Below are 18,881 nucleotides of genomic sequence, written 5' to 3'. Positions count from 1 at the left end.
TGGCCCCCTCGTATGCCAACCTATTTATGGGTCGCTTAGAGGAAGCCTTCTTGGTTACCCAAGCCTGCCAACCCAAAGTTTGGTACAGATTTATTGATGACATCTTCATGATCTGGACTCACAGTGAAGAACAACTCCAGAATTTCCTCTCCAACCTCAACTCCTTTGGTTCCATCAGATTCACCTGGTCCTACTCCAAACCCCATGCCACTTTCCTAGACGTTGACCTCCATCTGTCCAATGGCCAGCTGCACACATCCGTCCACATCCATCCCACCAACAAGCAACAGTACCTCCATTATGACAGCTGCCACCCATTCCATATCAAACGGTTCTTTCCCTACAGCCTAGGCCTTCGTGGCAAACGAATCTGCTCCAGTCCTGAATCCCTCGACCATTACACCAACAACCTGAAAACAGCTTTCGCATCCCGCAACTACCCTCCCAACCTGGTACAGAAGCAGATAACCAGAGCCACTTCCTCATCCCCTCAAACCCAGAACCTCTCACAGAAGAACGCCAAAAGTGCCCGACTTGTGACAGAATACTTGCCGGGACTGGATCCGACCTTGAATGTGGCTCTCCAGCAGGGATACGACTTCCTAAAATCCTGCCCCGAAATGAGATCCATCCTTCATGAAATCCTCCCCACTCCACCAAGAGTGTCTTTCCGCCGTCCACCTAACCTTCGTAACCTCTTGGTTCATCCCTATGAAATCCCCAAACCACCTTCCCTACCCTCTGGCTCCTACCCTTGCAACCGCCCCCGGTGTAAAACCTGTCCTATGCACCCTCCCACCACCACCTACTCCAGTCCTGTAACCCAGAAGGTGTACACGATCAAAGGGAGAGCCACGTGTGAAAGCACCCACGTGATTTACCAACTGACCTGCCTGCACTGTGACGCTTTCTATGTGGGAATGACCAGCAACAAACTGTCCATTCGCATGAATGGACACAGGCAGACAGTGTTTGTTGGTAATGAGGATCACCCTGTGGCTAAACATGCCTTGATGCATGGCCAGCACATCTTGGCACAGTGTTACACCGTCCGAGTTATCTGGATACTTCCCACCAACACCAACCTATCTGAACTCCGGAGATGGGAACTCGCCCTTCAGTATATCCTCTCTTCTCGATATCCGCCAGGCCTCAACCTCCGCTAATTTCAAGTTGCCGCCGATCATACCTCACCTGTCTTTCAACAACTTCTTTGCCTCTGTACTTCCGCCTCGACTGACATCTCTGCCCTTACTCTTTGCTTGTGTCTGTGTATGTGCGAATCGATATGAGTGTGTGTGTGTGTGTGTGTGTGCGCGAGTCTACACCTTTCCTTTTTTTCCCCTAAGGGAGGTCTGTCCGCTTCCGGGATTGGAATGACTCCTTACCCTCTCCCTTAAAGCCCGCATCCTTTCGTCTTTCCCTCTCCTTCCTGAGGAGGCAACCATCGGTTGCGAGGGCTAGTAGTTCTGTGTGTGTGTTTGTGTGTTTTGTTCATGTGCCTGTCTGCCGGCGCTTTCCCGCTTGGTAAGTCTTGGAATCTTTGTTTTTAATATATTTTTCCCATGTGGAAGTTTCTTTGTATTAAATATATATATATATATATCTTAAAAACAAAGATTCCAAGACTTACCATGCGGGAAAGCGCCGGTAGATAGGCACAATGAATAAAACACAAACACACACACAGAATTTGAACTTTCGCAACCGGCGGCTGCTTCGTCAGGAAAGAGGGAAGGAAAAGGAAACATGAAAGTATGTGGGTTTTAAGGGAGAGGGTAAGGAGTCATTCCAATCCTGGGAGCGGAAAGACTTTCCTTAGGGGAAAAAAAGGATAGGTATATGCTCGCGCGCACACACACACACACACACACACACACACACACACACACACACACACACACACACACGCACGCATATCAATCCATACATACACAGACACAAGCAGACATATTTAAAGGCAAAGACTTTACCTTTTGTTGTTTAAAGCTGAAGAAGTCTTCATTTCTTTTTGTGGAATACCATTTCTGACAGGCTTCTCTTCTAAGTAGTAATGCTTTTTCACACTTTTTATTCCACCATCTGTGCTTTTTGAGTTTTTTGAGTGGTATTTTGACTCCTCATGTTTCTTCAGTTTTAAACTTTCTGTATCTATTTCATGATTGCTATGTCTTTGTCTTGAAATGCTTGTTTGTGGAATACATTTTATTTTTATTGTGTTAGGTAGTCTTCAGTTCCAATATTCATAATTTTAAATTCATGATTTCTTTTTTGTTATTAGAAGTTATGGTCGACCTGAAATTCTTCTAAGTTTGTATTGGGTGAGTGCAAAGTTTTGTGTTTCCTCATCAGTTTCTTAAAATTTATGGACATTAATTTGAGGTGGAAGCTTCTGCATATTTCTGTTAATATTTCTTCATTTTTATTTGTTCTTTTGTGTTCTAGACAGTCTCCAACAGCTTTCCTGGACTTCCTTTCTTTTGCAATCTGCACATATATGTCTACAAACAAAATTTTAATGTACTTCAATGAAATCTTTGATAGTTTGTCTTGCAGTGAGTCCAAGAAGCTTTTAAGTTTATCTTAATTCCTTTCATGCACATATATTGAGCATGACAATTTATTAAGGTGTAAGCTAATATTTGCACATGGCAGAGTAAGAAGCAAGAATCTTTTACCTGGGGAATAAAAATCTGTGACCAAATTTGCTATCATTGTGTTTACAGTGAACCCTGTTCCTAGATATGGAATGACTTTTCCCATCAGATTCCAGCCTTCCTTTCCTTTGAGAATCCAGTGTTTCTTTGGTTTATTCATCAGTCAACCTGATTTTCTGAAGAGCCAAGAATTGTATTTGGCACATGTCTAACACTCTAATTTGTTCTTTTTGTTTCCCTATTTTTGAAAGTGAATTTATGTTTAGGATTCAAAAGAAGTATTATCTTTTTGTTCTCTGTGTACATGTAGGGCTGTAATTCCATTATGCATAAGCTACTTAGTCAAAACAATTCTCCGGGAGTAGACAACATTCCATTGGAACTACTGACAGCCTTGGGAGAGCCAGTCCTGACTAAACTCTACCACCTGTTGAGCAAGATGTATGAGACAGGCGAAATTCCCTCAGACTTCAAGACAAATATAATAATTTCAATCCCAAAGAAAGTAGGTGTTGACAGATGTGAAAATTACCGAACTATCAGTTTAATAAGTCACGGCTGCAAAATACTAATGTGAATTCTTTACAGATGAATGGAAAAACTGGTAGAAGCCGACCTCAGGGACGATCAGTTTGGATTCCATAGAAATGTTGGAATATGTGAGGCAATACTGACCCTACGACTTATCTTAGAAGAAAGATTAATGAAAGACATACCTACATTTCTAGCATTTCTAGACTTACAGAAAGCTTTTGACAATGTTGACTGGAATTCTCTCGTTCAAATTCTGAGGGTGGCAGGGGTAAAATACAGGGAGTGAAGGGCTATTTACAATTTGTACAGAAACCAGATGGCAGTTATAAGAGTGAAGGCACATGAAAGCGAAGCAGTGGTAGGAAAGGGTGTGAGACAGCATTGTAGCCTCTCCCGGATGTTATTCAATCTGTATATTGAGCAAGAAGCAAAGAAAACAAAAGAAAAGTTTGGAGTAGGTGTTAAAATCTGTGGTGAACGAATAAAAACTTTGCCAATGACATTGTAATTCTCTCATACACAGCAAACGACTTGGAAGAGCAATTGAACGGAATGAATAGTGTCTTGGAAGGATGGTATAAGATGAACATCAACAGAAGCAAAACGAGGATAATGGAATGTAGTCGAATTAAGTCAGGTGATGCAGAGGGAATAAGATTAGGAAATGAGATTCTTAAAGTAGTAAACCTGTTTTGCTATTTGGGGAGCAGAATGACTGATGATGGTTGAAGTAGAGAGGATATAAAATGTAGACTGGCAATGGCAAGGAAAGTGTTTCTGAAGAATAGAAATTTGTTAATACTGAGTATTGATTTAAGTGTCAGGAAATTGTTTCTGACAGTATTTGTATGGAGTGTGGCCACATATGGAAGTGAAACAAGGACGATAAATAGTTTAGACAAGAATAGAATAGAAGCTTTTGAAATGTGGTGCTACAGAAGAATGTTGAAGATTAGATTGGTAGATCAGATAACTAATTAGGAGGTATTAAACAGAATTGGGGAGAAGGGGAGTTTGTGGCACAACTTGACTAGAAGAAGGGATCGGTTGGTAGGGCATTTTCTGATTCATCAAGGGATCACCAATTTAGTAATGGAGGGCAGCGTGGAGGGTAAAAATCGTAGAGGGAGACCAAGAGATGAATACACTAAGCAGATTCAGAAGGATGTAGGCTGCAGTAGGTACTGGGAGATGAAGAAGCTTGCACAGCATAGAGTAGCATGGAGAGCTGCATCAAACCAGTCTCAGGATTGAAGACCACAAGAACAACAACTTGATATTCTTATTGGGGAACTGGTGGGTGCCAATTCTCATTTAAAACTGAGATTGTAAGTCCCATAATTTTTCCTTCCAGCCACATCTGACATAGGATACATATGCTGACCAAAAGCTATGCGATATGGGAAAAGACACATTTTAATCTATAGTTTTTATATTATCCCTAAAAACAGGGTTGCCTCCACCATACCATGGATCTTTATTGCCATTGAAGTCGTCGCTGTTTCCCTGGCAAGGGGCCCTCATGAGGTACTATCTTCTGGGCCAGGTGAATCAAGATTTTTTAAAGATGTATTACATCTCCTGCTCCTTCTTTCTGTCAGGCCTGAGACTGGTTATGGCAGAGCATTTTTTTCTTTTTTTTTAATCCGCTGAATGACAGTTGATAAATTACAAACATTTGAAGTCTAATTTTTGTAAAACATTATTTAACCGAGTGTAGTTGCATATTGGCAAACTTCAAATAGACTAATTGTAGCCAAGCTAATTTTATGAGCTACCAACTAGACTCATTTGAATTGTGTTTTATGATTTGACATTGAATGAATGTAATTTAAAGCTATATGTCTTTTACATACATAAAAGTGGGGGTGGAGGAATAAAATAAGATTTGAAGGCAATGTCCCCAACAGTAGCACCATCCTGTCGGCTGAAAATTACATCTTTGTATAAAGCAAGTAGTTAGTGCATGGAACCTTGGCATTGAACCTTGTTTTACAGATTCCAAATTATCTACTAAGTAAACTTTTTAAAAATATTTTCTACATTTTCAGTTTTTCATCTTTTGTAGCTTGTTGTCATATAATGAACACCTATTGATCTGTATTTTCCTTTAATAGTAATTGAAGACGTCTGATGATCTCAGTAGTGAAAACAATGTAATTAATTTATTTATTAAGCAATCTAGACAAAACCCTATCAGACAGTGATGAGGGGTGCTCATTACTGTGCTAGATGCCAAGCACACTGTACAACAGGCAGCAGAGATGTTTGATAGTGCATAGCAAACTTTTATGTGCTACTGTACTGCATGCTTTCAAATTGGCAGCTGTAACTTTGAACACTTCCTGTGAGCTTACATTTTTGCTATATGGAGTCAGTTGTTCCATAAAAACATGGGAGAACTGCCCAATGTCAGTGACGTCCTGCCACAATTTTTCGGGGCAGAGTCTTCTGGCCATCTTCAGGTGAGTACCACTGTAGTAGTACTGGCGAGTATACACTGATCTCTGCTATTTAAAGCCTTACTGAGGTGACATTGTGCATGCGCTGCTCAGTGTGTGCATTCATAACAACTCCATGCTCTGCACCTCGTGCCCTCCGTGGTGAACTTTTAGCGTGTTGATATCAGATCGATTTTCATCTTTATACAGATAACTATGTCGACTATGAAGGTACTCTACAACAGGATTCCAAACACAGTTTAGCTGATAACTGCTATCTCAGTTGATGAGAGTCTCATTGTCAGACAACCTTATTTTCACAGATTCATTGATGATTGAGCTCCAGATGTTTAATGCATGGGCCAAAATTTTTTGTGTCGTTGTAATTAATGGAGTGGTCTGTGGAAATACAATGTTCAGTGATTGCGGGCTGGGGGGGGTTGGGGAATGCAAGTATGCCATTGGTGTTCCACAATGCATTCCTGCACAATTTGTGCTGTTTTGCCTATATATGATGTGTCACATTCACAAGGAATCTTGCAAAAACCTGATTTATGCAGGCCCAGGTTGTCTTCAACGGATCCCACCAATGATCAAATTTTGGAAGAAGGGTGAAATATGACTCTCATAAAAACACGGGAGAACTGCTGGATGTCAGTAACATCCTGCCATGATTCCAAGCAGAGTTTAGCTGATAACTGCTATCTTGATTGATGAGAATCTCATGGTGAGACAATCTTATTTCCACAGTTTCATTGATAATCGAGCTATAAATGTTTGATGTATGGTCAAAAATTTTTGTGTCGTTGTAATTCATGGAGTCAGTTATTTACATCAGTAGAAAATGTTTCTGACTATTAGTTGCTTATCTTAAGAGTTTAGTTTCAGTATAGCATCCTCTACTATTTGCAAAATTTTTATCCTAAAGTGAAATTAGTGTAATGTATGATTGCTTTTCCAGAGACAACACTCTATCTAAAATTATGCATTGTGTTGTAGTTACGCTCAGCAAATCTTCGTATGTCATACAGACATAAATACTGAATGAAGGGTGAGAAATTTTAATTTTTAGAACCAGGAATTTTTGCATGTGGCAATAGGGATGAAAGAGTTGAAAGGCTATAGGATTGTAAAAAATTTAGTAAATAGCTCGCAGCCCATGTTGAGATAGATAATAAGTGGTAAGCCTGCCTCCCTTCTTCTTTTTTATTAATTTTTTCTATAATATTGATTGGTCCTTTTTAAGTGGATAAAGATGTGTGTGTACTTTAAAACCATGATGTGCACAATGGTACTCTCATTATTGTATGATTAATGTATCTATGTTATTATAAAAGTGTATGAGTGTTTATCATCTCCTCCTAATCCACTAAACTGATTTCAACCAGACATGGTACGCATATCACATACTATCTTGAAAGAACCTCTGTAAGAACCACCTATCTCACAAAACGGTGGGGGTGAAAAAGAAGCATAGCTCATGATGCAAATAACCAGACTGTATTCATCCAGTATTTGAGAATGGAAGCTCACAGTGACCTGCAACCAAATTTACACATAATTTCAAAATTTTATATTTTTTTCTTGCTGACACACCTACATAAAATGATTTAAGCAACAAAAATTATTACTTGCACATTTTCACTGTTTGTGCATTAAGAACAGTTGCATAAGGGATGGCATGCAATGTACTGCTTCTGTACAACTAACACTACTTACAACACATTTTACAGAGCAGTATCCACACATTCTGCTTAATGTACCTAGAACAACATATCATCGTGCATAGGTGTCGTACAATGTCATAAACATTGAGATGCATGACGAAATTGCCACATCATGCATGACATTTTAATTTATTACTTCTTTACTACCAACTATATTTGCAACATGTTTTGTTGACAGTATCCACATAAACCACTTCATATATCTGCAAAATTATATTGTTGTACAATTTGTAGTTCATGAAATATGACATCATAAACATTGGAGCTGAGTGAAAATGAAACTTATTACGTACTATCTGGAAAGAAATGCTGTTGCCTGAGACTGCAGAGATGTGTGTGTGTGTGTGTGTGTGTGTGTGTGTGTGTGTGTTGGTGTTTGTGTTTGTGCTCATGTAATCTAATTTTGATGAAAGCCTCACTGGCTGAAAGCTTTATTTGTGACAGTCTTTTTGTTGTGCCTATATGCAATTCAACAATTTTCCTTTTCATAGTATTGTTAAATTCCATCCTGGATTTCCCGTTGTTTGACTTCCAAACAAAGATGTTATACTGAAGAATATGGCCACTACAAAAAACACAATATTGCCAGTCCATTTATGTTACTACTTTCAGCTATATAAGCTCTATGTCAGAAGGGCTTCTGATTTTGTAAGACTACAATGTGCCAATCACAAGTGAAATTGCATGATCATTAAGTCACGATCAAACTTCACTCTGAGGTTTGCAGTCTAATTTTTGTGCCAAAGAATATGCCTGTGGTGCAGAATACTTGGAGAAAGGCAGATTATGACATTGACATACCCACGACAACATTTGAAAATGTAATTAGTGTGGCATTTTATATTGAACTGCTTGAATGTGAAAGTGATTTTGAATGTAAAAATAAGGGTTTACTGTGGTGTGCACATTGTTCTCTTTCACATTGTTTTAATCACTTCATCTAAATTCTATATCTGCACTTTGAGAACTAATATAAGCATTATCAGGTGTGTAGAATATGTGCTTTGTGCTATCATAATTTCTATAAGCATATAATTTTTGGAACTGTTGACTGAAAGTGTAATGATACAGTGACACTATTGAATGAAATATAATTTCCATCCTCTGATATAAATATCTTGTTACTTTGTTTTTCTCTATTAAAATGTCAGTGGTAGCTAAATCATCATTTTGCATGGAAATGACACAGATCCCTGGGTATTATTTATTTATTTTTATTTAAAAAATTTTTAATGATTGAGTGTTGTTCTAAGCATGGTTTCATGCAGTTCTGAGCATTCATTGTCAAAGGTGCCCCTTGTTAGTTGCACGTATAAGCTCTTGGAGAAACTTTATTTGCGATAGAATTAGTGGATGCATTTAGAACATATTCCAGTAGAACAAGTGGGATTTAGGCCTCACCAAAGCTGCAACATGGTACAAGCTCTGAAAACTTTCATAGGGGCCCGGTTCCACGAGTAACTAAAAACATCTATGGACTTTATTAACCTTTCATCAGTGAATGACATGATATAGAAAGAAGGGATGACCTGCAAATATCTGGAAATAATTAAAAAAATGGTTCAAATGGCTCTAAGCACTATGGGACTTAACATCTGAGGTCATCAGTCCCCAACTACTTAAATCTAACTAACCTAAGGACATCACACATCCATGCCCCAGGAAGTATTTGAATCTGTGGTCGTAGCAGCAACTCCGGATTGAAGTGCCTAGAACCACTCGGCCACAGCAGCCGGCAAATAATTAAATGCTGAACAACAGTGTCTCCTATTAAAAATGTGATAAGTAACTGATACTTTCAATTTTCTTGGGTGGAAATAGAAGTTCAATAAGGAAATTAAGTATTGGCCTGCCACAGAGCTCAGTTCCCACATCCCTCCTGTTCAGCCTTTATATTTCTGACTTTCCCAAAACATCTGCAAGGAAATTCTGTCATGCAGGTGATGTTGCTCTGGCTTATTAGGAAAAAGAGCTTGGTCAGTCACAGGGAACACTTCACAGAGGACTTAGTGACCTCTAACTCATACGTAAAAAAATGGAGACTGAAGGCCGGTACTGGGAAGGACAAGGTCTGATTACTGGTACAATCAGACCAATTGCGGCCTACTGACTTCCCCTGCTACGTAGTGTCTACCCACTACAGATTTGTAGAACTGAAACACTGTTTAGAGATTATTACAGTATAGAAGAGAACAAGGATCTACCCATTCATCGTGACACACCTATCTTACAAAGAAATGGTCTTCATTGAAGACACCTGCCATTACTTTATGCTGAACACCAAGCTACAAGTAAAACCAAACCAAGAGATCTCTGGAACAAGAACTGCCAGTGTATTGGAAATTTCCAAGAATGGGAATAGTTTGAGAAATATAACTGTGATTTTGTGGGTGTTGAACTTGAGAAGAAACTATGGGTGAAATTAAATAGAATCCACACTGGGTGTGGTCAGTGCCCTGACTCACTCTGTAAATAGAATATTGTGGAGTCTCCAAGTTGTGATTGTGATACAGTGACAAGAATCTATCAGACATATAAGAGAGGATGTGTCCCCCAATGCTACAAGGACACATGGAATGATTTTATATTGCCATGGTGGTGGAATGAATGGGAAACATAGATATTAATATTTAATCAATTTATTTTTGTTTTATGCAGTGACATATTATAAATATGTGTGCCATACAAATGATGATGATGGCTTCAGTGCCTGGCAGATGGTTCATCAAACCAGTTCCAGACTATTTGTGTACTGTTCCATCTTGAACATAGTGTGGGAAAAACTAACACTTAACTCTTTCTATGTGAGCTCTGATTTCTGTTATTGCTTAACAATGATCATTTCTCACTATGTAGGTGGGCATCATGGCAAGTTTTTACAGCAATCAGATAAAAAGTGTTCTGGAACAAAACAGTTTTGGGGCATCATCAGATTGTCTACAAAAAGAAGAAAACAGTGAATTAGATACAAATAGATTAAAATCTTGCATGGCTACACAGACAATGTGAACTGAAAATTATAAAAAATTACAGAAAAGTAGCTGAATATGTTACCCATAAGTCATAAAGTCCATATGATATAAAATAGTAAAAGTGGCTGGATACATGACCCATCAGTCATAAACCTATATCTAATGTAAAATAAATACCTAGGTGACCGGATACATAATCCATCTATCACGAGACATCTAAACCATGAAATGGACACAGTGAAAACATAAAAAACAGCCAGACTAACACTGAGAAAGTAGAAATATATGGTGGAAATATTTACCATGTTCAGCGTATGTTACCTTGAGCACACCATGGTAGTAAAAGACAGGGCCATGGTTACAAAATGGCAGTACAAGCCATACATGACACAGTATTTATAGTAGTAGTAGTAGTAGTAGTAATTTATTCATCCAGAGAAAAAGTACATTGCATGGATTTCATCAAAAAATACGTAGTATATATAAATACACACATATAGGGTGAACAATACTATACAAAATACAGATGTGCATAGTAGACTACATAACATCAGACCACATTGAAAGAGCACGTACTACTTTGATTTTTTACATTGGTGTATGAGAAAGGCTTTTTACATAGAATACACAGTTAATATTTATATATAACACATATAATTATATCACTTTTTTACATATTATTTATTTAGATCATAGCAAGAGTCAGACAAAAATTACTATTGGCACAGAGAACATAAATATAATTGTTTAGTATGAAGCTATTCCAGGTATTCTTTTACACTATAATAGCAGTTAGTCATTAAAATTTTGAATACTGCTTCTTTAAATGAAGAATTTTTTTATTTCTTTTATCTTTACCGGTAGTTTGTTATACAATCTGCTTCCTTGCTTGTTTGTTTGTTTCTGTGCCAAAGCCTTGTTAACTCTTTTTATATGAATGTCATTGCACTTTCTTGTGTTGTAAGTATGTAGATCCGAGTTGGATTGGAAATTGTTAATATTTCTTCTTGCATTAATTATACTTTTCTGTCAGACAAAAGTTACTATTGGCACAGAGTACATAAATATAATTGTTTAGTATGAAGCTATTCCAGGTATTCTTTTACACTATAATAGCAGTTAGTCATTAAAATTTTGAATACTGCTTCTTTAAATGAAGAATTTTTTTATTTCTTTTATCTTTACCGGTAGTTTGTTATACAATCTGCTTCCTTGCTTGTTTGTTTGTTTCTGTGCCAAAGCCTTGTTAACTCTTTTTATATGAATGTCATTGCACTTTCTTGTGTTGTAAGTATGTAGATCCGAGTTGGATTGGAAATTGTTAATATTTCTTCTTGCATTAATTATACTTTTCTGTATATAGAGGCACAGTAGGGGTAGAATATTCAGCTGTTTAAATAATTGCTTTAAGGAGTTAGCCTTGAACTGTTGGTAATTATTCTAACAGCTCGTTTTTGTAGAGTGAAGATGCTTTTGAGATTTTTCTTACTATAACCCCAGAAGGCGAGGCAATAGGTAATAGCAGAATGTATATAAGCAAAGTAAACAGTTCTGCTACATTTCCTACTACATACAAACCTAATAACACGTAAAGCAAAGCAAGCAGTGCTTAACTTATGCAGGAGATACAGGATATGGGATTTCCAGTCAGTAAAAACGAAAATTTAGACTGGAAATCCAGGATGGAATGTAACAATATTATGAAAAGGAAAATTGTTGAATTGCATATAGGCACAACAAAAAGACTGTCACAAATAAAGCTTTCAGCCAGTGAGGCTTTCATCAAAATTAGATTACATGAGCACAAACACAAACACCAACACACACACACACACACACACACACACACACACACACACACACACACACACACACACACATCTCTGCACTCTCAGGCAACAGAATTTCTTTCCAGATAGTATGTAATAAGTATACCAAATTTAACTGAAATCATTCCAGGAGTTTACGAAGCTCTTTTCGCCTATTGCTTTGCTCACTCGTGTTCATGTTGCTTATATGTCACATATACTTTAGATATTTCACACATATTTGTACAGGTATTTCACCCGTATCTCTAACGATCTTCGCATTGCAGTTTCATTTTCACTCAGCTCCAATGTTTATGATGTCATATTTCCTGAACTACAAATTTTACAACAATATAATTTTGCAGATGTATGCAGTGGTTTATGTGGATACTGTCAACAAAACATGTTGCAAATATAGTTGGTAGTAAAGAAGTAATAAATTAAAATGTCATGCATGATGTGGCAATTTCGTCATGCATCTCAATGTATATGACATTGTACGACACCTATGTACAATGATATATTGTTCTAGGTACATTAAGCAGAATGTGTGGATACTGCTCTGTAAAATGTGTTGTAAGTAGTGTCAGTTGTACAGAAGCAGTACATTGCATGTCATCCCTTATGCAACTGATCTTAAAGCACAAACAGTGAAAATGTGCAAGTAATAATTTTTGTTGCTTAAATCATTTTATGTAGGTGTGTCAGCAAGAAAAAAATATAAAATTTTGAAATTATGTGTAAATTTGGTTGCAGGTCACTGTGAGCTTCCATTCTCAAACACTGGATGAATATAGTCTGTTTATTTGCATCATGAGCTATGCTTCTTTTTCACCCCCACCATTTTGTGAGATAGGTGGTTCTTACAGAGGTTCTTTCAGGATAGTATGTGATATGTGTACCATGTCTGGTTGAAATCAGTTTAGTGGATTAGGAGGAGATGATAAACACTCATACACTTTTATAATAACATAGATACATTAATCATACAATAATGAGAGTACCATTGTGCACATCATGGTTTTAAAGTACACACACATCTTTATCCACTTAAAAAGGACCAATCAATATTATAGAAAAAATTAATAAAAAAGAAGAACGGAGGCAGGCTTACCACTTATTATCTATCTCAACATGGGCTGCGAGCTATTTACTAAATTTTTTACAATCCTATAGCCTTTCAACTCTTTCATCCCTATTGCCACATGCAAAAATTCCTGGTTCTAAAAATTAAAATTTCTCACCCTTCATTCAGTATTTATGTCTGTATGACATACGAAGATTTGCTGAGCATAACTACAACACACTGCATAATTTTAGATAGAGTGTTGTCTCTGGAAAAGCAATCATACATTACACTAATTTCACTTTAGGATAAAATTTTGCAAATAGTAGAGGATGCTATACTGAAACTAAACTCTTAAGATAAGAAACTAATGGTCAGAAACATTTCCTACTGATGTAAATAACTGACTCCATGAATTACAACGACACAAAAATTTTTGACCATACATCAAACTTTTGGAGCTCGATTATCAATGAATCTGTGGAAATAAGATTGTCTCACCATGAGATTCTCATCAATCAAGATAGCAGTTATCAGCGAAACTCTGCTTGGAATCATGGCAGGATGTTACTGACATCCAGCAGTTCTCCCGTGTTTTTATGGAACAATCAGTATACTGGGAAAGCTTTGAACATCACATCAAGCAACTTTATGGGGAAGAAGTGGTGGAATGTATTTGAAGATTTGACAATTTACATGAAAGAAAAGCAAGGCTGCTGAGCTCATTGATATTCTTATTAAGCTGCAGATACAAAGGCATTATTCCAACATTTGCCAAAATTGTGCATTTCATAAATACCACTGCTGCAAACAACATCAAATGTAAAGCAAGCGTTGCTTTGGTGAGAGAAAGGATTTGTTTCAATTGGTGTGAACTGGATTATGTGTCAAAGGATATGTTCCACATACATTTGGAAATGGCAGCAAGAGTGTCGCCTCTGTTGTGGGACTGGGTGTATGGTGTGACATGGGCTAAAGCAAGCTGGAGCTATGACAAAGCCGTGACAAGGCAAACAGCCAAGATTGACAGACTTTCTACACATATGCAGCAGGAAGTTCCAACTCAACGATCTGTTGTTAATTTTACAGAGAAAACTTTAGATGACGCGACTGTGTCTGTGCTAGCAAAAGGACTGAATTTTTCAGCCACACCTGTTTCACTGCCGCTAGTGGATATCATCAGTGCCACCAAAGAAGCTGTACGCCATCTTGATACAGATGAAGTGGAGGATGTTCATCAAGAGTCTTGTTGTTTGTTGACCAGAGGTGCAACAATGGAGTAACATCTCTCCCATGGAGAGGATAGTGCTCCGTAACTTACGAGCAGATATAGATACAGTAGTCTTAAACTCTGACAAAGGAAGCACTACTGTCCTCATACCAAGGAATGACTATATTAATAAGATCAATGTTTTATTATGTGACTCAACATATCTGAAAATCAATAAGGATCCCACAAGATCTGTGGTGCGAAAAACAGCAGAACTTTTATCAAATAGTTCTCTACCTTAGGAGGTCATCAAAAGACTGAAACCAAACAGTTCAGTTCCACATAGGCTATATGGACTGCCTAATCTTCACAAGGAAAATGTGCCATTACTTCCACTTGTGAATAACATTGGAGCATCCACTTACAACCTAGCAAAATTCTAGGCACCTTTGCTCAAACCAGTGACAGGCAAGTGGGCACATCACATAAAGAATCCTAGTGATTTTGTCAGTCAACTTCAGTCACTACAGCTGCAATGTAATGACTTATTGGTCAGTCTTGATGTGGTTTCCTTTTCACAAAGGTGCCTCTTGTGGACTCACTACACCTCATTGGAAATATGTCTGGTGCAGACATTGCAGCATTGTTTTAGCACACTCTCCCGTCTACATGTTTTATATTTAACCACGAATTTTGCGAACAGTCTGGCGGTGTCGCCATTTGGAGTCCTTTGTCTCCCTAGGTGGCCAACCTTTTTAAGGAAGATTTTGAGGAGAGAGCACTTGACTCTGCCACTTTTAAACTGACAGTATTTTGGTGATACGTTGATGACACTTTTATAGTGTAGCCTCATGGTTTGGACCATCTCCAAGAATTTTTACATCGCATGAACTCCATACACAAAAACGTAAAGTTTACTATGGAGATAGAGAAAGATGGTTGCTTGCCACATTTAGACCTTTCGGTGCAACGTTAGAGTGATGGCACACTTGGTCACTCGGTGTACAGAAAGCCCACTCATACAGACCTGTACCTGCAAGATACTAGTTGTCACCATCCAGCACAAACAATGGGCGTTCTCAAAACCTTAATTCACCATTCCCATACCATCTGTGATGCTGACAGTCTTCAAGCAGAAATGGAAGACCTGCAAAAAGTATTTGTGAAGAATGACTGTTCAACTAGGCAAGTTAACAGTGTGATGCAGACCTACAAATGACAAAACAAGGAAGAGGAAATGGCCTTCAGGTTGACTGCTTATCTACCATTTATTTGGAATATTTCTTCACAGATAGACAGAATATTGAGAAAGTATCAAGTGAGAGTCATCTTTCACCCTTCTTCCAAAATTTGATCATTGGTGGGATCCGTTGAAGACAACCTGGGCTTTCGTAAATCAGGTGTTTGCAAGATTCCTTGTGAATGTGGCACATCATATATAGGGAAAACAGCACAAATTGCACAGCAATGCATTGTGGAACACCAATGGCATACTTGCCTCCTCCAACCCTCCCAAGCCCGCAATCGCTGAACATTTCCACAGACCACTCCATTAATTACAACGACACAAAAATTTTGGCCCATACATTAAACTTTTGGAGCTCAATCATCAATGAATCTGTGAAAATAAGGTTGTCTGACAATGAGACTCTCATCAACTGAGATAGCAGTTATCAGCTAAACTGTGTTTGGAATCCTGTTGTAGAGTACCTTCATAGTCGACATAGTTATCTGTATAAAGATGAAAATCGATCTGATATCAACACGCTTAAAGTTCACCACGGAGGGCACGAGGTGCAGAGCATGGAGTTGTTATGAATGCACACACTGAGCAGCGCATGCACAATGTCACCTCAGTAAGGCTTTAAATAGCAGAGATCAGTGTATACTCGCCAGTACTACTACAGTGGTACTCACCTGAAGATGGCCAGAAGACTCTGCCCCGAAAAATTGTGGCAGGACGTCACTGACATTGGGCAGTTCTCCCATGTTTTTATGGAACAACTGACTCCATATGGCAAAAATGTAAGCTCACAGGAAGTGTTCAAAGTTACAGCTGCCAATTTGAAAGCATGCAGTACAGTAGCACATAAAAGTTTGCTATGCACTATCAAACATCTCTGCTGCCTGTTGTACAGTGTGCTTGGCATCTAGCACAGTAATGAGCACCCCTCATCACTGTCTGATAGGGTTTTGTCTAGATTGCTTAATAAATAAATTAATTACATCATAAAACACAATTCAAATGAGTCTAGTTGGTAGCTCATAAAATTAGCTTGGCTACAATTAGTCTATTTGAAGTTTGCCAATATGCAACTACACTCGTTTAAATCACATTTTACAATAATTAGACTTCAAATGTAATTTATCAACTGTCATTCAGTGGATTAAAAAAAAAGAAAAAAATGAACTCTGCAATAACCAGTCTCAGGCCTGACAGAAAGAAGGAGCAGGAGGTGTAATACATCTTTAAAAAATCTTGATTCACCTGGCCCAGAAGATAGTACCTCATGAGGGCCCCTTGCCAGGGAAACAGCGACGACTTCAATGGCAATGAAGATCCATGGTATGGTGGAGGCAACCCTGTTTTTGGGGATAATATAAAAACTATAGATTAAAATGTGTCTTTTCCCATATCGCATAGCTTTTGGTCAGCATATGTATCCTATGTCAGATGTGGCTGGAAGGAAAAATTATGGGACTTACAATCTCAGTTTTAAATGAGAATTGGCACCCACCAGTTCCCCAATAAGAATATCAAGTAGTTGTTCTTGTGGTCTTCAGTCCTGAGACTGGTTTGATGCAGCTCTCCATGCTACTCTATCCTGTGCAAGCTTCTTCATCTCCCAGTACCTACTGCAGCCTACATCCTTCTGAATCTGCTTAGTGTATTCATCTCTTGGTCTCCCTCTACGATTTTTACCCTCCACGCTGCCCTCCATTACTAAATTGGTGATCCCTTGATGCCTCAGAAAATGCCCTACCAACCGATCCCATCTTCTAGTCAAGTTGTGCCACAAACTCCTCTTCTCCCCAATTCTGTTTAATACCTCGTAATTGGTTATCTGATCTACCAATCTAATCTTCAGCATTCTTCTGTAGCACCACATTTCAAAAGCTTCTATTCCATTCTTGTCTAAACTAATTATCATCCATGTTTCACTTCCATATGTGGCCACACTCCATACAAATACTGTCAGAAACAATTTCCTGACACATAAATCAATACTCAGTGTTAATAAATTTCTCTTCTTCAGAAACACTTTCCTTGCCATTGCCAGTCTACATTTTATATCCTCTCTACTTCAACCATCATCAGTCATTCTGCTCCCCAAATAGCAAAACAGGTTTACTACTTTAAGAATCTCATTTCCTAATCTAATTCCCTCAGCATCACCCGACTTTATTTGACTACATTCCATTATCCTTGTTTTGCTTCTGTTGATGTTCATCTTATACCCTCCTTTCAAGACACTGTCCATTCCGTTCAATTGCTCTTCCAAGTCGTTTGCTGTCTATGAGAGAATTACAATGTCATTGGCAAAGTTTTTATTCGTTCACCACAGTTTTAACACCTACTCCAAACTTTTCTTTTGTTTCCTTTGCTGCTTGCTCAATATACAGATTGAAAAACATCAGGGAGAGGCTACAACGCTGTCTCACTCCATTTCCAACCACTGCTTCCCTTTCATGTGCCTTCACTCTTATAACTGCCATCTGGTTTCTGTACAAATTGTAAATAGCCCTTCACTCCCTGTATTTTAACCCTGCCACCCTCAGAATTTGAACGATAGAGTTCCAGTCAACATTGTCAAAAGCTTTCTGTAAGTCTAGAAATGCTAGAAATGTAGGTTTGTCTTTCATTGATCTTTCTTCTAAGATAAGTCATAGGGTCAGTATTGCCTCACATATTCCAGCATTTCTATGGAATCCAAACTGATCTTCCCTGAGGTCGGCTTCTACCAGTTTTTCCATTTGTCTGTAAAGAATTCACATTAGTATTTTGCAGCCGTGACTTATTAAACTGATAGTTCGGTAATTTTCACATCTGTCAACACCTACTTCCTTTGGGATTGAAATTATTATATTTGTCTTGAAGTCTGAGGGAATTTCGCCTGTCTCATACATCTTGCTCAACAGATGGTAGAGTTTAGTCAGGACTGGCTCTCCCAAGGCTGTCAGTAGTTCCAATGGAATGTTGTCTACTCCCAGAGAATTGTTTTGACTAAGTAGCTTATGCATAATGGAATTACAGCCCTACATGTACACAGAGAACAAAAAGATAATACTTCTTTTGAATCCTAAACATAAATTCACTTTCAAAAATAGGGAAACAAAAAGAACAAATTAGAGTGTTAGACATGTGCCAAATACAATTCTTGGCTCTTCAGAAAATCAGGTTGACTGATGAATAAACCAAAGAAACACTGGATTCTCAAAGGAAAGGAAGGCTGGAATCTGATGGG

The sequence above is a fragment of the Schistocerca gregaria genome, chromosome 8 (genome assembly GCF_023897955.1).
Source record: "Schistocerca gregaria isolate iqSchGreg1 chromosome 8, iqSchGreg1.2, whole genome shotgun sequence".
NCBI classification, from domain to species: Eukaryota; Metazoa; Arthropoda; class Insecta; order Orthoptera; family Acrididae; genus Schistocerca; species Schistocerca gregaria.
The sequence above is the reverse complement of the archived record's forward strand: the minus strand, read 5'-3'. Positions refer to the sequence as shown.